Source organism: Diceros bicornis, chromosome 19, assembly GCF_020826845.1.
Source record: "Diceros bicornis minor isolate mBicDic1 chromosome 19, mDicBic1.mat.cur, whole genome shotgun sequence".
NCBI lineage: Eukaryota > Metazoa > Chordata > Mammalia > Perissodactyla > Rhinocerotidae > Diceros > Diceros bicornis.
This window is the reverse complement of record NC_080758.1, coordinates 57609246-57619185: the sequence shown is the minus strand read 5'-3', so window position 1 is coordinate 57619185 and position 9940 is coordinate 57609246.

Sequence of the window (9940 nt, the reverse complement as noted above, 5' to 3'; positions counted from 1 at the left end):
TCTGACTGCCCGAATTTGTAATCTGTGTCAAAACTTTGTTAGAAATTATGTGATCCTTACTAGATGGAAGTAAGGGAGATGGGGCATGAAGTTATTTCTAGGAGTTGGAGACATACCAAGTTTAGCTCCGTTCTGGGCATCTTTGAAATACCTATACAAACTTGTTCCTACATAGTAACTTGCATCTTTGAATGAGAATGTGCTTGCTTACAGCAACGTGCTATATGATCTGAATGTCCGAATTGGGAATCTGTGTCAAAACTTTGTTAGGAATTATGTGATCCTTACTAGCTGGAAGTAAGGGAGATGGGGCATGAAGTTATTTCTAGGAGTTGGACACATACCAAGTTTAGCTCAGTTCTGGGCATCTTTGAAAGTCCTATTCAAACTTGTTCCTACATTGTAACTTGCAACTTTGAATGAGAATGTGCTTGCTTACAGCAACGTACTATATGTTCTGAATGCCCCAATTGGGAATCTGTGTCAAAACTTTGTTAGGAATTATGTGATCCTTACTAGCTGGAAGTAAGGGAGATGGGGCATGAAGTTATTTCTAGGAGTTGGAGACATACCACGTTTAGCTCAGTTCTGGGCATCTTTGAAATACCTATACAAACTTGTTCCTACATAGTAACTTGCAACTTTGAGTGAGAATGTGCTTGCTTACAGCAACGTGCTATATGTTCTGAATGCCCGAATTGGGAATCTGTGTCAAATCTTTGTTAGGAATTATGTGATCCTTAATAGCTGGAAGTAAGGGAGATGGGGCATGAAGTTATTTCTAGGAGTTGGAGACATACCACGTTTAGCTCAGTTCTGGGCATCTTTGAAAGTCCTATTCAAACTTGTTTCTACATAGTAACTTGCAACTTTGAATGAGAATGTGCTTGCTTACAGCAACGTGCTATATGTTCTGAATGCCCGAATTGGGAATCTGTGTCATATCTTTGTTAGGAATTATGTGATCCTTACTAGATGGAAGTAAGGGAGATGGGGCATGAAGTTATTTCTAGGAGTTGGAGACATACCAAGTTTAGCTCAGTTCTGGGCATCTTTGAAATACCTTTACAAACTTGTTCCCACATAGTAACTTGCAACTTTGAATGAGAATGTGCTTGCTTACAGCAACGTGCTGTATGTTCTGAATGCCCGTATTGGGAAGCTGTGTCAAAACTTTGTTAGGAATTATGTGATCCTTACTAGCTGGAAGTAAGGGAGATGGGGCATGAAGTTGTTTCTAGGAGTTGGAGACATACCAGGTTTAGCTCAGTTCTGGGCATCTTTGAAATACCTATACAAATTTGTTCCTACATAGTAACTTGCAACTTTGAATGAGAATGTGCTTGCTTACAGCAACGTGCTATATGTTTTGAATGCCCGAATTGGGAATCTGTGTCAAATCTTTATTAGGAATTATGTGATCCTTACTTGCTGGAAGTAAGGGAGATGGGGCATGAAGTTATTTCTAGGAGTTGGAGACATACCAAGTTTAGCTCAGTTCTGGGCATCTTTGAAAGTCCTATTCAAACTTGTTCCTACATAGTAACTTGCAACTTTGAATGAGAATGTGCTTGCTTACAGCAACGTACTATATGTTCTGAATGCCCGAATTGGGAATCTGTGTCAAAACTTTGTTAGGAATTATGTGATCCTTACTAGCTGGAAGTAAGGGAGTTGGGGCATGAAGTTATTTCTAGGAGTTGGACACATACCAAATTTAGCTCAGTTCTGGGCATCTTTGAAATAACTATACAAACTTGTTCCTACATAGTAACTTGCAACTTTGAATGAGAATGTGCTTGCTTACAGCAACGTGCTATATGTTCTGAATGCCCGAATTGGGAATCTGTGTCAAAACTTTGTTAGGAATTATGTGATCCTTACTAGCTGGAAGTAAGGGAGTTGGGGCATGAAGTTATTTCTAGAGGTTGGACACATACCAAGTTTAGCTCAGTTCTGGGCATCTTTGAAATACCTTTACAAACTTGTTCCCACATAGTAACTTGCAAGTTTGAATGAGAATGTGCTTGCTTACAGCAACGTACTATATGTTCTGAATGCCCGAATTGGGAATCTGTGTCAAAACTTTGTTAGGAATTATGTGATCCTTACTAGCTGGAAGTAAGGGAGTTGGGGCATGAAGTTATTTCTAGAGGTTGGACACATACCAAGTTTAGCTCAGTTCTGGGCATCTTTGCAATACCTATACAAACTTGTTCCTACATAGTAACTTGCAACTTTGGATGAGAATGTGCTTGCTTACAGCAACGTGCTATATGTTCTGAATGCCCGAATTGGGAATCTGTGTCATATCTTTTTTAGGAATTATGTCATCCTTTCTAGCTGGAAGTAAGGGAGATGGGGCATGAAGTTATTTCTAGGAGTTGGAGACATACCACGTTTAGCTAAATTCTGGGCATCTTTGAAATACCTATACAAACTTGTTCCCACATAGTAACTTGCAACTTTGAATGAGAATGTGCTTGCTTACAGCAACGTGCTATATGTTCTGAATGCCCGAATTGGGAATCTGTGTTAAAACTTTGTTAGAAATTATGTGATCCTTACTAGATGGAAGTAAGGGAGATGGGGCATGAAGTTATTTCTAGGAGTTGGAGACATACAATGTTTAGCTCAGTTATGGGCATCTTTGAAATACCTATACAAACTTGTTCCCACATAGTAACTTGCAACTTTGAATGAGAATGTGCTTGCTTACAGCAACGTGCTATATGTTCTGAATGCCCGAATTGGGAATCTGTGTCAAATCTTTGTTAGGAATTATGTGATCCTGACTAGCTGGAAGTAAGGGAGATTGGGCATGAAGTTATTTCTAGGAGTTGGAGAAATACCAAGTTTAGCTCAGTTCTGGGCATCTTTGAAATACCTATACAAACTTGTTCCTACATAGTAACTTGCAACTTTGAGTGAGAATGTGCTTGCTTACAGCAACGTGCTATATGTTCTGAATGCCCGAATTGGGAATCTGTGTCAAATCTTTGTTAGGAATTATGTGATCCTTAATAGCTGGAAGTAAGGGAGATGGGGCATGAAGTTATTTCTAGGAGTTGGAGACATACCACGTTTAGCTCAGTTCTGGGCATCTTTGAAAGTCCTATTCAAACTTGTTTCTACATAGTAACTTGCAACTTTGAATGAGAATGTGCTTGCTTACAGCAACGTGCTATATGTTCTGAATGCCCGAATTGGGAATCTGTGTCATATCTTTGTTAGGAATTATGTGATCCTTACTAGATGGAAGTAAGGGAGATGGGGCATGAAGTTATTTCTAGGAGTTGGAGACATACCAAGTTTAGCTCAGTTCTGGGCATCTTTGAAATACCTTTACAAACTTGTTCCCACATAGTAACTTGCAACTTTGAATGAGAATGTGCTTGCTTACAGCAACGTGCTGTATGTTCTGAATGCCCGTATTGGGAAGCTGTGTCAAAACTTTGTTAGGAATTATGTGATCCTTACTAGCTGGAAGTAAGGGAGATGGGGCATGAAGTTGTTTCTAGGAGTTGGAGACATACCAGGTTTAGCTCAGTTCTGGGCATCTTTGAAATACCTATACTAATTTGTTCCTACATAGTAACTTGCAACTTTGAATGAGAATGTGCTTGCTTACAGCAACGTGCTATATGTTTTGAATGCCCGAATTGGGAATCTGTGTCAAATCTTTATTAGGAATTATGTGATCCTTACTTGCTGGAAGTAAGGGAGATGGGGCATGAAGTTATTTCTAGGAGTTGGAGACATACCACGTTTAGCTCAGTTCTGGGCATCTTTGAAATACCTATACAAACTTGTTCCTACATAGTAATTTGCAACTTTGAAGGAGAATGTGCTTGCTTACAGCTACGTGCTATATGTTCTGAATGCCCGAATTGGGAATCTGTGTCAAAACTTTGTTAGGATTTATGTGATCCTTACTAGCTGGAAGTAAGGGAGTTGGGGCATGAATTTATTTCTAGGAGTTGGAGACATACCAAGTTTAGCTCAGTTCTGGGCATCTTTGAAATACCTATACAAACTTGTTCCTACATAGTAACTTGCAACATTGAATGAGAATGTGCTTGCTTACAGCAACGTGCTATATGTTCTGAATGCCCGAATTGGTAATCTGTGTCAAAACTTTGTTAGGAATTATGTGATCCTTACCAGCTGGAAGTAAGGGAGATGGGGCATGAAGTTATTTCTAGGAGTTGTGGACATACCACGTTTAGCTCAGTTCTGGGCATCTTTGAAATACCTATACAAACTTGTTCCTACATAGTAACGTGCAAGTTTGAATGAGAATGTGCTTGCTTACAGCAACGTGCTATATGATCTGAATGCCCGAATTGGGAATCTGAGTCAAATCTTTGTTAGGAATTATGTGATCCATACTAGCTGGAAGTAAGGGAGATGTGGCATGAAGTTATTTCTAGGAGTTGGGACATACCACGTTTAGCTCAGTTCTGGTCATCTTTGAAATACCTATACAAACTTGTTCCTACATAGTAACTTGCATCTTTGAATGAGAATGTGCTTGCTTACAGCAACGTGCTATATATCCTGAATGTCCGAATTGGGAATCTGTGTCAAAACTTTGTTAGGAATTATGTGATCCTTACTAGCTGGAAGTAAGGGAGATGGGGCATGAAGTTATTTCTAGGAGTTGGAGACATACCAAGTTTAGCTCAGTTCTGGGCATCTTTGAAAGTCCTATTCAAACTTGTTCCTACATAGTAACTTGCAACTTTGAATGAGAATGTGCTTGCTTACAGCAACGTACTATATGTTCTGAATGCCCGAATTGGGAATCTGTGTCAAAACTTTGTTAGGAATTATGTGATCCTTACTAGCTGGAAGTAAGGGAGTTGGGGCATGAAGTTATTTCTAGGAGTTGGACACATACCAAATTTAGCTCAGTTCTGGGCATCTTTGAAATAACTATACAAACTTGTTCCTACATAGTAACTTGCAACTTTGAATGAGAATGTGCTTGCTTACAGCAACGTGCTATATGTTCTGAATGCCCGAATTGGGAATCTGTGTCAAAACTTTGTTAGGAATTATGTGATCCTTACTAGCTGGAAGTAAGGGAGTTGGGGCATGAAGTTATTTCTAGAGGTTGGACACATACCAAGTTTAGCTCAGTTCTGGGCATCTTTGAAATACCTTTACAAACTTGTTCCCACATAGTAACTTGCAAGTTTGAATGAGAATGTGCTTGCTTACAGCAACGTACTATATGTTCTGAATGCCCGAATTGGGAATCTGTGTCAAAACTTTGTTAGGAATTATGTGATCCTTACTAGCTGGAAGTAAGGGAGTTGGGGCATGAAGTTATTTCTAGAGGTTGGACACATACCAAGTTTAGCTCAGTTCTGGGCATCTTTGCAATACCTATACAAACTTGTTCCTACATAGTAACTTGCAACTTTGGATGAGAATGTGCTTGCTTACAGCAACGTGCTATATGTTCTGAATGCCCGAATTGGGAATCTGTGTCATATCTTTTTTAGGAATTATGTGATCCTTTCTAGCTGGAAGTAAGGGAGATGGGGCATGAAGTTATTTCTAGGAGTTGGAGACATACCAAGTTTAGCTCAGTTCTGGGCATCTTTGAAATACCTTTACAAACTTGTTCCCACATAGTAACTTGCAACTTTGAATGAGAATGTGCTTGCTTACAGCAAAGTGCTATATGTTCTGAATGCCCGAATTGGGAATCTGTGTCAAAACTTTGTTAGGAATTATGTGATCCTTACTAGCTGGAAGTAAGGGAGATGGGGCATGAAGTTATTTCTAGGAGTTGGACACATACAAAGTTTAGCACCGTTCGGGGTATCTTTGAAATACCTATACAAACTTGTACCTACATAATAACTTGCAACTTTGAATGAGAATGTGCTTGCTTACAGCAACGTGCTATATGTTCTTAATGCCCGAATTGGGAATGTGTGTCAAAAGTTTGTTAGGAACTATGTGATCCTTACTAGCTGGAAGTAAGGGAGATGGGGCATGACGTTATTTCTAGGAGTTGGAGACATACCAAGTTTAGCTCAGTTCTGGGCATCTTTGAAATACCTATACAAACTTGTTCCTACATAGTAACTTGCAACTTTGAATGAGAATGTGCTTGCTTACAGCAACGTGCTATATGTTCTGAATGCCCCAATTGGGAATCTGTGTCAAAACTTTGTTAGGAATTATGTGATCCTTACTAGCTGGAAGTAAGGGAGATGGGGCATGAAGTTATTTCTAGGAGTTGGACACATAACAAGTTTAGCTCAGTTCTGGGCATCTTTGAAATACCTTTACAAACTTGTTCCCACATAGTAACTTGCAACTTTGAATGAGAATGTGCTTGCTTACAGCAACGTGCTATATGTTCTGAATGCCCGAATTGGGAATCTGTGTCAAAACTTTGTTAGGAATTATGTGATCCTTTCTAGCTGGAAGTAAGGGAGATGGGGCATGAAATTATTTCTAGGAGTTGGACACATACAAACTTTAGCACCGTTCGGGGTATCTTTGAAATACCTATACAAACTTGTTCCTACATAATAACTTGCAACTTTGAATGAGAATGTGCTTGCTTACAGCAACGTGCTATATGTTCTTAGTGCCCGAATTGGGAATGTGTGTCAAAAGTTTGTTAGGAATTATGTGATCCTTACTAGCTGGAAGTAAGGGAGATGGGGCATGAAGTTATTTCTAGGAGTTGGAGACATACCACGTTTAGCTAAATTCTGGGCATCTTTGAAATACCTATACAAACTTGTTCCCACATAGTAACTTGCAACTTTGAATGAGAATGTGCTTGCTTACAGCAACGTGCTATATGTTCTGAATGCCCGAATTGGGAATCTGTGTTAAAACTTTGTTAGAAATTATGTGATCCTTACTAGATGGAAGTAAGGGAGATGGGGCATGAAGTTATTTCTAGGAGTTGGAGACATACAATGTTTAGCTCAGTTATGGGCATCTTTGAAATACCTATACAAACTTGTTCCCACATAGTAACTTGCAACTTTGAATGAGAATGTGCTTGCTTACAGCAACGTGCTATATGTTCTGAATGCCCGAATTGGGAATCTGTGTCAAATCTTTGTTAGGAATTATGTGATCCTGACTAGCTGGAAGTAAGGGAGATTGGGCATGAAGTTATTTCTAGGAGTTGGAGACATACCAAGTTTAGCTCAGTTCTGGGCATCTTTGAAATACCTATACAAACTTGTTCCTACATAGTAACTTGCAACTTTGAATGAGAAGGTGCTTGCTTACAGTAACGTGCTATATGTTCTGAATGCCCGAATTGGGAATCTGTGTCAAAACTTTGTTAGGAATTATGTGATCCTTACTAGCTGGAAGTAAGGGAGTTGGGGTATGAAGTTATTTCTAGAGGTTGGACACATACCAAGTTTAGCTCAGTTCTGGGCATCTTTGAAATACCTATACAAACTTGTTCCTACATAGTAACTTGCAACTTTGAATGAGAATGTGCTTGCTTACAGCAACGTGCTATATGTTCTGAATACCCGAATTGGGAATCTGTGTCAAAACTTTGTTAGGAATTATGTGATCCTTACTGGCTGGAAGTAATGGTGATGGGGCATGAAGTTATTTCTAGGAGTTGGAGACATACAACGTTTAGCTCAGTTCTGGGCATCTTTGAAATACCTTTACAAACTTGTTCCTACATAGTAACTTGCAACTTTGAATGAGAATGTGCTTGCCTACAGCAACGTGCTATATGTTCTGAATGCCCGAATAGGGAATCTGTGATAAAACTTTTTAGAAATTATGTGATCCTTACTAGATGGAAGTAAGGGAGATGGGGCATGAAGTTATTTCTAGGAGTTGGAGACATACAACGTTTAGCTCAGTTCTGGGCATCTTTGAAATACCTATACAAACTTGTTCCTTCATAGTAACTTGCAACTTTGAATGAGAAAGTGCTTGCTTACAGCAACGCGCTACATGATCTGAATGCCCGAATTGGGAATCTGTGTCAAAACTTTGTTAGGAATTATGTGATCCTTACTAGCTGGAAGTAAGGGAGTTGGGACATGAAGTTATTTCTAGAGGTTGGACACATACCAAGTTTAGCTCAGTTCTGGGCATCTTTGAAATACCTATACAAACTTGTTCCTACATAGTAACTTGCAACTTTGAATGAGAATGTGCTTGCTTACAGCAACGTGCTATATGTTCTGAATGCCCGAATTGGGAATCTGTGTCAAATCTTTGTTAGGAATTATGTGATCCTTACTAGCTGGAAGTAAGGGAGATGGGGCATGAAGTTATTTCTAGGAGTTGGACACATACAAAGATTAGCACCGTTCGGGGTATCTTTGAAATACCTATACAAACTTGTTCCTACATACTAACTTGCAACTTTGAATGAGAATGTGCTTGCTTACAGCAACGTGCTATATGTTCTGAATGCCATAATTGGGAATCTGTGTCAAAACTTTGTTAGGAATTATGTGATCCATACTAGCTGGAAGTAAGGGAGATGGGGCATGAAGTTGTTTCTAGGAGTTGGAGACATACCAGGTTTAGCTCAGTTCTGGGCATCTTTGAAATACCTATACAAATTTGTTCCTACATAGTAACTTGCAACTTTGAATGAGAATGTGCTTGCTTACAGCAACGTGCTATATGTTTTGAATGCCCGAATTGGGAATCTGTGTCAAATCTTTATTAGGAATTATGTGATCCTTACTTGCTGGAAGTAAGGGAGATGGGGCATGAAGTTATTTCTAGGAGTTGGAGACATACCACGTTTAGCTCAGTTCTGGGCATCTTTGAAATACCTATACAAACTTGTTCCTACATAGTAATTTGCAACTTTGAAGGAGAATGTGCTTGCTTACAGCTACGTGCTATATGTTCTGAATGCCCGAATTGGGAATCTGTGTCAAAACTTTGTTAGGATTTATGTGATCCTTACTAGCTGGAAGTAAGGGAGTTGGGGCATGAATTTATTTCTAGGAGTTGGAGACATACCAAGTTTAGCTCAGTTCTGGGCATCTTTGAAATACCTATACAAACTTGTTCCTACATAGTAACTTGCAACATTGAATGAGAATGTGCTTGCTTACAGCAACGTGCTATATGTTCTGAATGCCCGAATTGGTAATCTGTGTCAAAACTTTGTTAGGAATTATGTGATCCTTACCAGCTTGAAGTAAGGGAGATGGGGCATGAAGTTATTTCTAGGAGTTGTGGACATACCACGTTTAGCTCAGTTCTGGGCATCTTTGAAATACCTATACAAACTTGTTCCTACATAGTAACGTGCAACTTTGAATGAGAATGTGCTTGCTTACAGCAACGTGCTATATGATCTGAATGCCCGAATTGGGAATCTGAGTCAAATCTTTGTTAGGAATTATGTGATCCATACTAGCTGGAAGTAAGGGAGATGTGGCATGAAGTTATTTCTAGGAGTTGGGACATACCACGTTTAGCTCAGTTCTCGTCATCTTTGAAATACCTATACAAACTTGTTCCTACATAGTAACTTGCATCTTTGAATGAGAATGTGCTTGCTTACAGCAACGTGCTATATATCCTGAATGTCCGAATTGGGAATCTGTGTCAAAACTTTGTTAGGAATTATGTGATCCTTACTAGCTGGAAGTAAGGGAGATGGGGCATGAAGTTATTTCTAGGAGTTGGAGACATACCAAGTTTAGCTCAGTTCTGGGCATCTTTGAAAGTCCTATTCAAACTTGTTCCTACATAGTAACTTGCAACTTTGAATGAGAATGTGCTTGCTTACAGCAACGTACTATATGTTCTGAATGCCCGAATTGGGAATCTGTGTCAAAACTTTGTTAGGAATTATGTGATCCTTACTAGCTGGAAGTAAGGGAGTTGGGGCATGAAGTTATTTCTAGGAGTTGGACACATACCAAATTTAGCTCAGTTCTGGGCA